This window comes from Eptatretus burgeri, chromosome 2 (genome assembly GCF_056783735.1).
Source record: "Eptatretus burgeri isolate ZD-2024b chromosome 2, Ebu_testis_v1, whole genome shotgun sequence".
Classification (NCBI taxonomy): Eukaryota; Metazoa; Chordata; class Myxini; order Myxiniformes; family Myxinidae; genus Eptatretus; species Eptatretus burgeri.
The window spans coordinates 5,661,687-5,669,910 of record NC_140962.1 but is presented as its reverse complement, the minus strand read 5'-3'; the positions used below and the strand labels follow the sequence as shown (position 1 = coordinate 5,669,910).

General features: G+C 44.2%; 1 protein-coding gene across 1 annotated transcript in view; it reads right to left on the bottom strand.

Moving 5' to 3' along the window:
• Window positions 1-8,206: 8,206 nt before the first annotated feature.
• The window catches only part of LOC147031310 (unconventional myosin-XV-like), an 89,429-nt gene continuing 89,411 nt past the window's right edge, over window positions 8,207-8,224 (bottom strand). The window contains exon 19 of the mRNA XM_085861538.1: window positions 8,207-8,224. This exon is cut by the window's right edge and continues 388 nt beyond it. The gene's annotated coding sequence lies outside the window, so the exon portion shown is untranslated.

The following is an 8,224-nucleotide window of genomic DNA, read 5'->3' as shown; positions in this document are numbered from 1 at the left end:
TGGAAAACAAAGAAAGAAAAAGAGAGTATTGTTGGGTCGATATTTTAAGGTTTGTAATGTGATGTATTAGTGTTTATCCATGCATTGCATTAAAGTAGAAGTGCATTGAAGTGTATGCAGTCCCTGTCTTTCATGCTAGCCATTTGGGGCTGTACAAAGACTGCATTTTGCCTTCATAGCATAGTCATTTCTATTGGTCAGAATATCACATGGTCTGTCTTTGCAGTTAAAGAGAAGATCTGGCAAGGTCATGCATGGACATGGAGGGATGAGGTACTTAAAGTATCCCCAATGGGTGTTCCAAAGCTCCTTCTCCAGCTTTACTGCACCCTCCTATAGACCCCATCCTGCAACAAAGGCAACCAATCATAAACTTTGTCCAGGGTGAGTGAAGAAGAGGAAGGTAGTCTTGAGGCCAGGGGCATCGATTGCAACTTAAAAGTGGGGGGTGGGGGGGGGTTCATTGCAAGTGCAAATCACAGAGCCAACAGTGATGACCAGGCAAATCTAGCCCCTGCAAATTATGGATGCAAGACACTCTTTTCTGTGGTGCATTCTGAGCATTTAATATGACTGCCTCTGCCACGTTTCTTTGAAATAATTTAACTAATAAAAGGCGGTGCTTTTAATTTCAAGCTGCTACTTGGTGCCAAAGTTTATCATTGCACTCAAAAAACAGACATAATAAATAATTCAACATCGATCTCAGTGTACAAGAGAGATCATGAGATGGTTGAGGGTTGAGGCATTGCTGGGTCATTGTGCTACATCGCCACGTCTTCATATGTCTTACCGCACTGAATGACCGTTCAGCTTCACATGAACTTGCTTGCTGGTGAGGCCAAGAGAAGCCTGAGGAATCGTTTTACTTGCGGGAACATTCAACGGACTTCCTGAACCATGACCACAAATATCTTCCGGTAATCCTCAACTCATGAACCACTGAAATGGTTGAGAAAGAAACCAAGTTCTTGCTCCAGATAATCTGTAAGTTCAGGAAAGTTGTGGATTATTTGTGGTTGGAATGACCCAGTTAGTAGCATTGCGTTCAAGTTCCTTTATGCCATAAGGTCCGCTGATGTAAAATATTGTCAAGTTTTCACAGGCACTATCGATGACCTTGAAGAAACAAACTCTGTGTCACTCCTCTGCAGAATAGGCAGTGTAATCCGGGACAGCTCCATCACGTACCTACCAACCCTACCGATTCACGCGGTCGCCTACCGATTTTCTATAGCTCCCAACGCATACCGATTTTATTAGTCAGACATACCACATTTGGAAATTGTTAATGTAAAAAAATAAATAGTTGTGTTTTTCAGTTTTGCGTTCGTTTCTCACTGCCAAGATCGTATTACACACGGCTGCTTCTACATTCTACAAAACTCGTGCCTGACCTCGATTTCTTATCTCGTCAGCGATTGGTTATTGCTTCCAAACTAAGCATGACCAATGGGACGACAGGAAACAGCGGGCATTCATTTCAAGACAACGCGCCATTTTCCATTCATGATCAAAGACTGCAGTTAACAGAGAGTCCTCATCGCTTCAGTGCACGACAACAATGCAAACACCAGAAAAGAAAAAAAACCACCCCCACGCTGGGTCAACAAGTTTAAGCCAAGTTGGACAACAGAGTTCAAGTGTATCAAGGCTTCGCATAAGGGAGACGGAAAACTGCGTCGCACGCCAGCCTTCCGATTTTCCTTCAAAAAGGGTTGCAGGTATGCCATCATCGAGTTTCTTTGGAAGCTGGCGCCCACGTGGAAGTCAGAAGTTCTAGCAGGCACTACTCGAGTTTCTGCTGTGCAGTTACAAAGACCTCCTTAAACCTCTTTGCTCGCCCATAACGGAATACAACCCAGTACAATATGTAAATGTCCTATTTTGAATCATAAAACCTTATATACAGTCTCTGCTCAGAGTAAAATGCTTGAAAATGCAACCATTACCCGTGATGGAGTCGAGAAGGGTCGGGGGTAAGGGGAGGGGGGGTTTGGGGGAGGAATGTGAGAAGGCATCTTCGGCATGAATATTTTTAAGTACAGGTGTTTTAATTTTCCAGAGCTGTTGTAGAGTTTGCCAAGTTCCTGGACATGATTGAGGGCGTTTCTTATGAATGGTGATGTTTGTAGGGCTTTGAAAGCAGAGCTGGGTGACATGAGCTTCACAGTGACCATAACTAGCCAATGGCTGGAATTTCATTACCTTTGGCTGACAACCTTTGTACTTCCCAGCCATGTTGCTCGCTCAATCATAAGTCTGTGCTCCAACGTGTTCAATCCGCAGCTGAAGCTGAATCAGGACATCCTGCAGTATCTTACAAAGTGATCCTCGTGTTGTTGATACTTGGTAGATGCATAAAAAGTCCTCGTCAACAGTAAAGGAATCCATAACGTAATGTGCACACACACACACAGACTCCTGCTCATTGCCCTGAATGTGTCGAGTTCCATCAGTTACGAGTCCAAACTGAATGGACATTTCATTCACATTACTGCAAACATTTCTCAAGATGGCATGACTCATCACCTGTAAAATCTGGTTCATTGAGGAATAATATAGGAGAATTGGTGGATAATGAGGGTTCTCTGTTCTTGTGTATGGCAGCTTGGTTGCCGGGTACTATCATTTCTAGGAAGCACGGCTGTGCCGCTGATGCTGTACCCCTCTACCAATACACTAGTACTCATTGCGGCGACCTCGGAAGGATGACAAGCTGAGTCAACACCAACTGGTGTTGATTCAGCAGCCAACGGGGCTTGAACTCTGGACCTAAGATCCTAAGCCAGCCACCCGAACCACTAAGCCAACACCAGGCTTGATAATGAGGGTGAGATGGCAGGTTTATTGAATACAGGGGATGTCATGTGAATCTCGACTTTCAGAAGGTATTTGAGAAGTTATCACACATGAGGTTGTTAGCCAAGGTCAGGGCTTGTGGAGTGGCTGCTCAGGTAGCTACCTGGATTAGAAACTAGCTTAGTGATAGGAAGCAAAAGTGGCTGTGAGTTGGAGGAAGTGTTGCTGGGAGAATGAAAGTATTGGGATACCTCAGGGGTCAGTACTGGGACCATTATTATTATTAATCATTTTCATCAATGATTTGGATTGTGGGGATAAGAGTGTTTTCCAAATATGCAGATGGCAACGCTTGGAAGTAAGGTAGATCGTCGTGAGAGAGGTGATCAGATTCAGGAAAGTCGAGATATCCTCATAGATTTGGGTAAAAGAATGGTAGATGGAGTTTAATACAAAGAAATGTAAGGTATGGGAGATGGGTAAGAATAAAGACAATAGAGATCACATGATGCAAGGGGCAATCTGGGGCATGTCACACAGGAGGACATGGGGGTGGTAATTGATATTGAGTTGGGGAGTTGAGGGGGTGTAAACAGACAAGACAATGTTAGACAGCTACAGGTAAAGGAAACAGGATTTTAGGTTGAATTGGTAGGGGGATATTATAAATGCAGAGGCATTTTTAACAGTGCACTGAAGGGCTCCATCCAGAATATCGTTTGCAGTTTTGGTCAAGACATCTGAAGAAGGACATTGCTGCCACAGAGAGGGTTCAGCGTTGCCGGGCTAGGAGAATGATTCCAGGGCGAGCTCAACCAAGCTAGGAGGAATGGTGTTGATATTGCACGGGCATGATGGCCTGAGTGGCCTCCTCCTGTGTCGGATTTCCTTGTTAAATAGACATAAAGCTAAATGTTAATCACTTCCTGCATTAACCCCTTTTTTTTGGTATACCTTGTCGAGGCTCGCGTGAGAGCTAACACACAACGCACAGCAAGGGGGGGGCATGAGACAAGAGGGGTGAGAGTGGGAAGGACAAAACAGTGGGGAACATTGACATTAGCAGATCTGTGGAAGAGAGAGGGATGGGATGGGGAGCATGGGGAATACAAGATGGACATTACAGGGACTTTCAGGAAGGAAAGCAGGGAATTTGAAGAAGGTGGGTTTGGGTGGATTAACGGGGGTAGAAAAGATCTAGGATATGGATGGGGGACGATAAGAGGTGGTGGTGAACAGCTGTGTTTGAAGGCCTGGAGGGAAGAATGGGATTGAACAGAGTGAGGGAGTTTATTCCAAAGGCAGGAAAAAAAACAGGAATGAAAGAGTGAAGGTGAGCAATGATTCGTGATTTTGGTAGTTTTACCAGAAGAGGGTTATTAGGCGAACCTTGAGCACACTGCGGAAATATGGTGGGGACAAATCGCAGACACAGCAGGGGGGGGGGGGGCGAGACCAGAGAGGAGACGGTAGAAGACAGAAAGACCACCGACCTGCCCATCATGCCCATGCGAAATGCCTTTGTGTCCACACCAGCCCAGAAGGGAGACCAGTACTCCATCAGGCTGCGGATGAAAGCTTTGTGTGTGGTCAGGAGCTCAGGTGGGCCGAGGAAGGACTCTGCACGACGGAGGATTCCCAGTCGGCGACTGGCTTTGGAGGCTTCCAGTGTTAATCATTTATCAAGTTGATTTGAATGGATAAACATCAGAGGCCTTTTCACAGGGGATTCAGATTATCCAGCGGTCCCGACTAAAGATGGGAACCGTGGCCAGTCTGCCAAATGAGGATCCTTGGTACTCCAATTACACATTCATCTCCGATGCAACAATGATTAAATAAACTTTTATGACCTGAAAATTTCCCTGTGGGTGAGCAAAGAGGCTCCTTTTAGAAGAGAATGTGAAGCAACATAACACTGCAGTAGAAATGTCTATCCGTATCAGCACTCATGCACAAGTAGGTGATACATTTTCAGCGCATGCGAACCATGCACTACGTGCTTACTCCAACTAATGTAATGCAGCACGGGCACAAACCCATAGCGGTCTCTTTTATGAAATACGACCCACTGCCTTGTCTTGATTTAAGAGATGAAACAACTTATTTGAGGAAAAACTAATACTGTACTGTATTGATTTATACACATTTAGATGATTTGGGGGAATATCCTGCATCCGGGCCTCTGTGGATTGTACAGAGCAATGCATTTTGTGTTATATTCGAGCAAAAAAGTGGGGGGAGGAGGGAGATAATCCCCACCCCACCCTCATCAAAAAAGTGGAGGGGACATGTCCAGCCCATCCCTCACCCATCAACACCCACGCAACGACATTGAGGCAGGGAAATCTGAAAGAACAGAGCAATCTATGAAGAACGACAAATGTAATTGAGCCGTATCTGCTTTTGTGCATTTCAAAAAGCTCATGGTTTGCTCAATGCAAGACCAGAGGTAAACAGCTCACTATCTTGGTGATCTGCTCAAATACAGGCATGTTCCTTCTGGACCTGAGATGACAAGACCCAGCGCAGGCCAAGCTTACCAGGATTGTCTGCAACATTCATTCTACTGGATCCAGTGTGCATTCCACATGCAATTTTTCCACAGTGTTGATTATACTGCAGCTGGGCAAAAGGCTGGTCATAAACGACATTGCGGCTTCCCTCGACCTCAGAAGAGCCAAAGGATAAAACAATCAGATGTAGGCCGAGCCAAATGATAGACTCACAGGGTTTCTCGCCACCTTCACTGAGACTGAAATTCTTCCTGCTTCTATCAATAAGAAAACAAAGGCCTCAAAGGAAAGGATCCCTGTATGTGTCTGACCTGTTTTTCTTTTGCGTTACCTGCACTGCTCAAATTATAGAGAAACCATAGGGCAGGCCTTTCATGAAAGAAAGAAACTTTTCATTTCTACATGAGCTCAAATTCTTGTTTTTTAATACATACAGAAACATGGGTCATGGTCTATTGCACACATACTGCAGATAAGAATCAGCTGACCACCTGCATCAGGAATGTGCACAATTATTAGTGTGTGTGTGTGTGTGTGTGTGTGTGTGTGTGTGTGTGTGTGTGTGTGTGTGTGTGTGTGTGTGTGTGTGTGTGTGTGTGTGTGTGTGTGTGTGTATCCTAATACAGTATGTGTATCAGGAGTCATCAATATATACACATGGAAGAGAGTCAAGCACAGGCTGGGTTATTTTTTCTGGAATGCAGAAAAATAACCAAGCAAATTATTCAGAAACACGTTTATAAAAAATAAAATAATTAAAAAAAAATAATACATTGGTAAAGTATGCATGTTCAACAAATTAATTGAAACAAATTAAGAAATGCTATTCTTTTTTAATCACAAAAGGTTGATGTCAGTAATGCCACTGTTTTACTTTTTTTTTTTTAAATAGGACCACTGGACCTGTAGCTTATCTGGAGCCTGGCCTAATGTTGTATCCCATATTTGGTAGCATTCTGATTGGTGGGTCTGGAGAAGACGATTTTTGAAGGAATCTACATGGCCACCATTTTGACACACTTCCGGTCACATGATCGGCCTGACCTTCGCAATTTAGCATCAGTACCCTGTCCTAATGTTGGAACCCAAATTTGGTCGCATTATGACTGGTGGGTCTGGAGATGAAGGGTTTTGAAGGAATTTACTAAATCCACCCCATTTTGACCTCCTTTAAATCATGTGACCGGAACAAGCTTTGCAATCCCCGTTACCAGTCAGGAGCAGAACCTTGCTGCCAGATTTCAGCCTGACCGGCGCGGCAGTTTAGCCGGAGAAGTCAAAATAGGAGACAGATGGACGGTACACGATGACAATACCTCATCGAGAATTCCAATTCCAGAGAAGGCAAAAACAGGATGCTTTAGAACAGCACTGCTGGCAACACATTATGTGATGCAGGGGCTCAAGATCAGTGAATAATGGCATCCAATAATATCACACAGGATGAATGTCTCAAAAGGTCAATAATGTGTGTAACCACCATTCGAATGATCATGACTGCTGCAACCCTCTTTCTCACCCCCCTGAAGAAGCTGTGAGAGGGAATCCAAAAACGGTTGCTATTCCTGGGGTAAAGCAGCCCTAAACACTGACAGAGTCTGCAGAGGACGGTCCATTTCCTTAAATCTATGCCCAAGAATGACCCAAATGTGATCAGTTGGATTTACATCAGGATTCCATGCTGGCCAAGGCAATGCAGTGATGGCATCATTCTGCATGAAGTCAGTAACCACACTAGAATAGTGGGGTCTTGCATTGTCATCCAGGTATACAAGTCTGAGAGAAGTGGGCGGTTGTCAAAATGTGGAACAACACCATGATTTAAAATATCCCTGCAGTACTTTTCACCTGTCAAACTACCCTGAACAGTGACAAAGTGAAGCTTACAATCTTAACAGGCAGACCCGTATAATAACAGATCCATCACCAAATTGGACGGACTCTTTAATGTTTTTGCATGTATCGGCTGGATGAGGTTGCCACCAAACCCGAGTTCTCACATCAGTCACGTGCAGGATAAATCAACTTTCATCAGATAACTGAATCTTCCTCCAGAATGCGAGATTCCGGTGTTGACATTGCAGCACCACGCCGTGCGAGCTCCTTTGTGTTCTGGGGTGAGAAAAGGACGTCTTGTCGGGTCTACTGGCTTTTTCACCTGCAGCACGAAGCTGCTTCAGGCCAACTCTCCTGAATAACCTCTAAAGGGGATTCCTTTCATGCTGCAACACTGCTTGTAGAAAAAGGAACACATCTGTGAAGCCTGATCAGAGCTGCATTTTCTCTGAGAGAGGTCACTCTGGGTTTGCTCGATCGATGCCTGTCCAACACCATTCGTTTATTGATGTTTGCAGATTAATGAGCTAATAACATTCCGATGGAAGCGGAGTTTGCATCCACTTTCACTGAAAGACATCCTAGCATCGTTCATCCCCATAATATACCATCTTTGGGCTTCATTAAGTCCTATGCAGACTATAGTGACACAATCCATCAATGAAAGTACACAACGCTATCGTAACTTTCTCTAAAACTTGACCAGGTCAAAGTGTTTTTTCAAGTTCATACTCCTGCCGTGCTGTGGTGCTGGGTGTGCAAAAGTGCCTTGATCCATTGAAAAATACAGCATGTGCACGAAGGATCCTTTTATTTATGTTTGAAAGAAAATATGAATTTGATTCAATATTATTTGTGCAAACAGCACTGTTTTGAAGGCATGCTTAATCTTTTTCCATGTTTATACTATGCTGAGAGTTTCCTTGGTTCACACAAGCATCAGCTGCCATCTATTTATTATGTTCACAGAAATGTCAGAACTTTGGACTGCCCCCCTCCCCGAATCTGCTCCATCTCTTCCCCTTTGTTCCTTTTCCATTACATCTCAAAACCTTGTCTCACTGCTATTC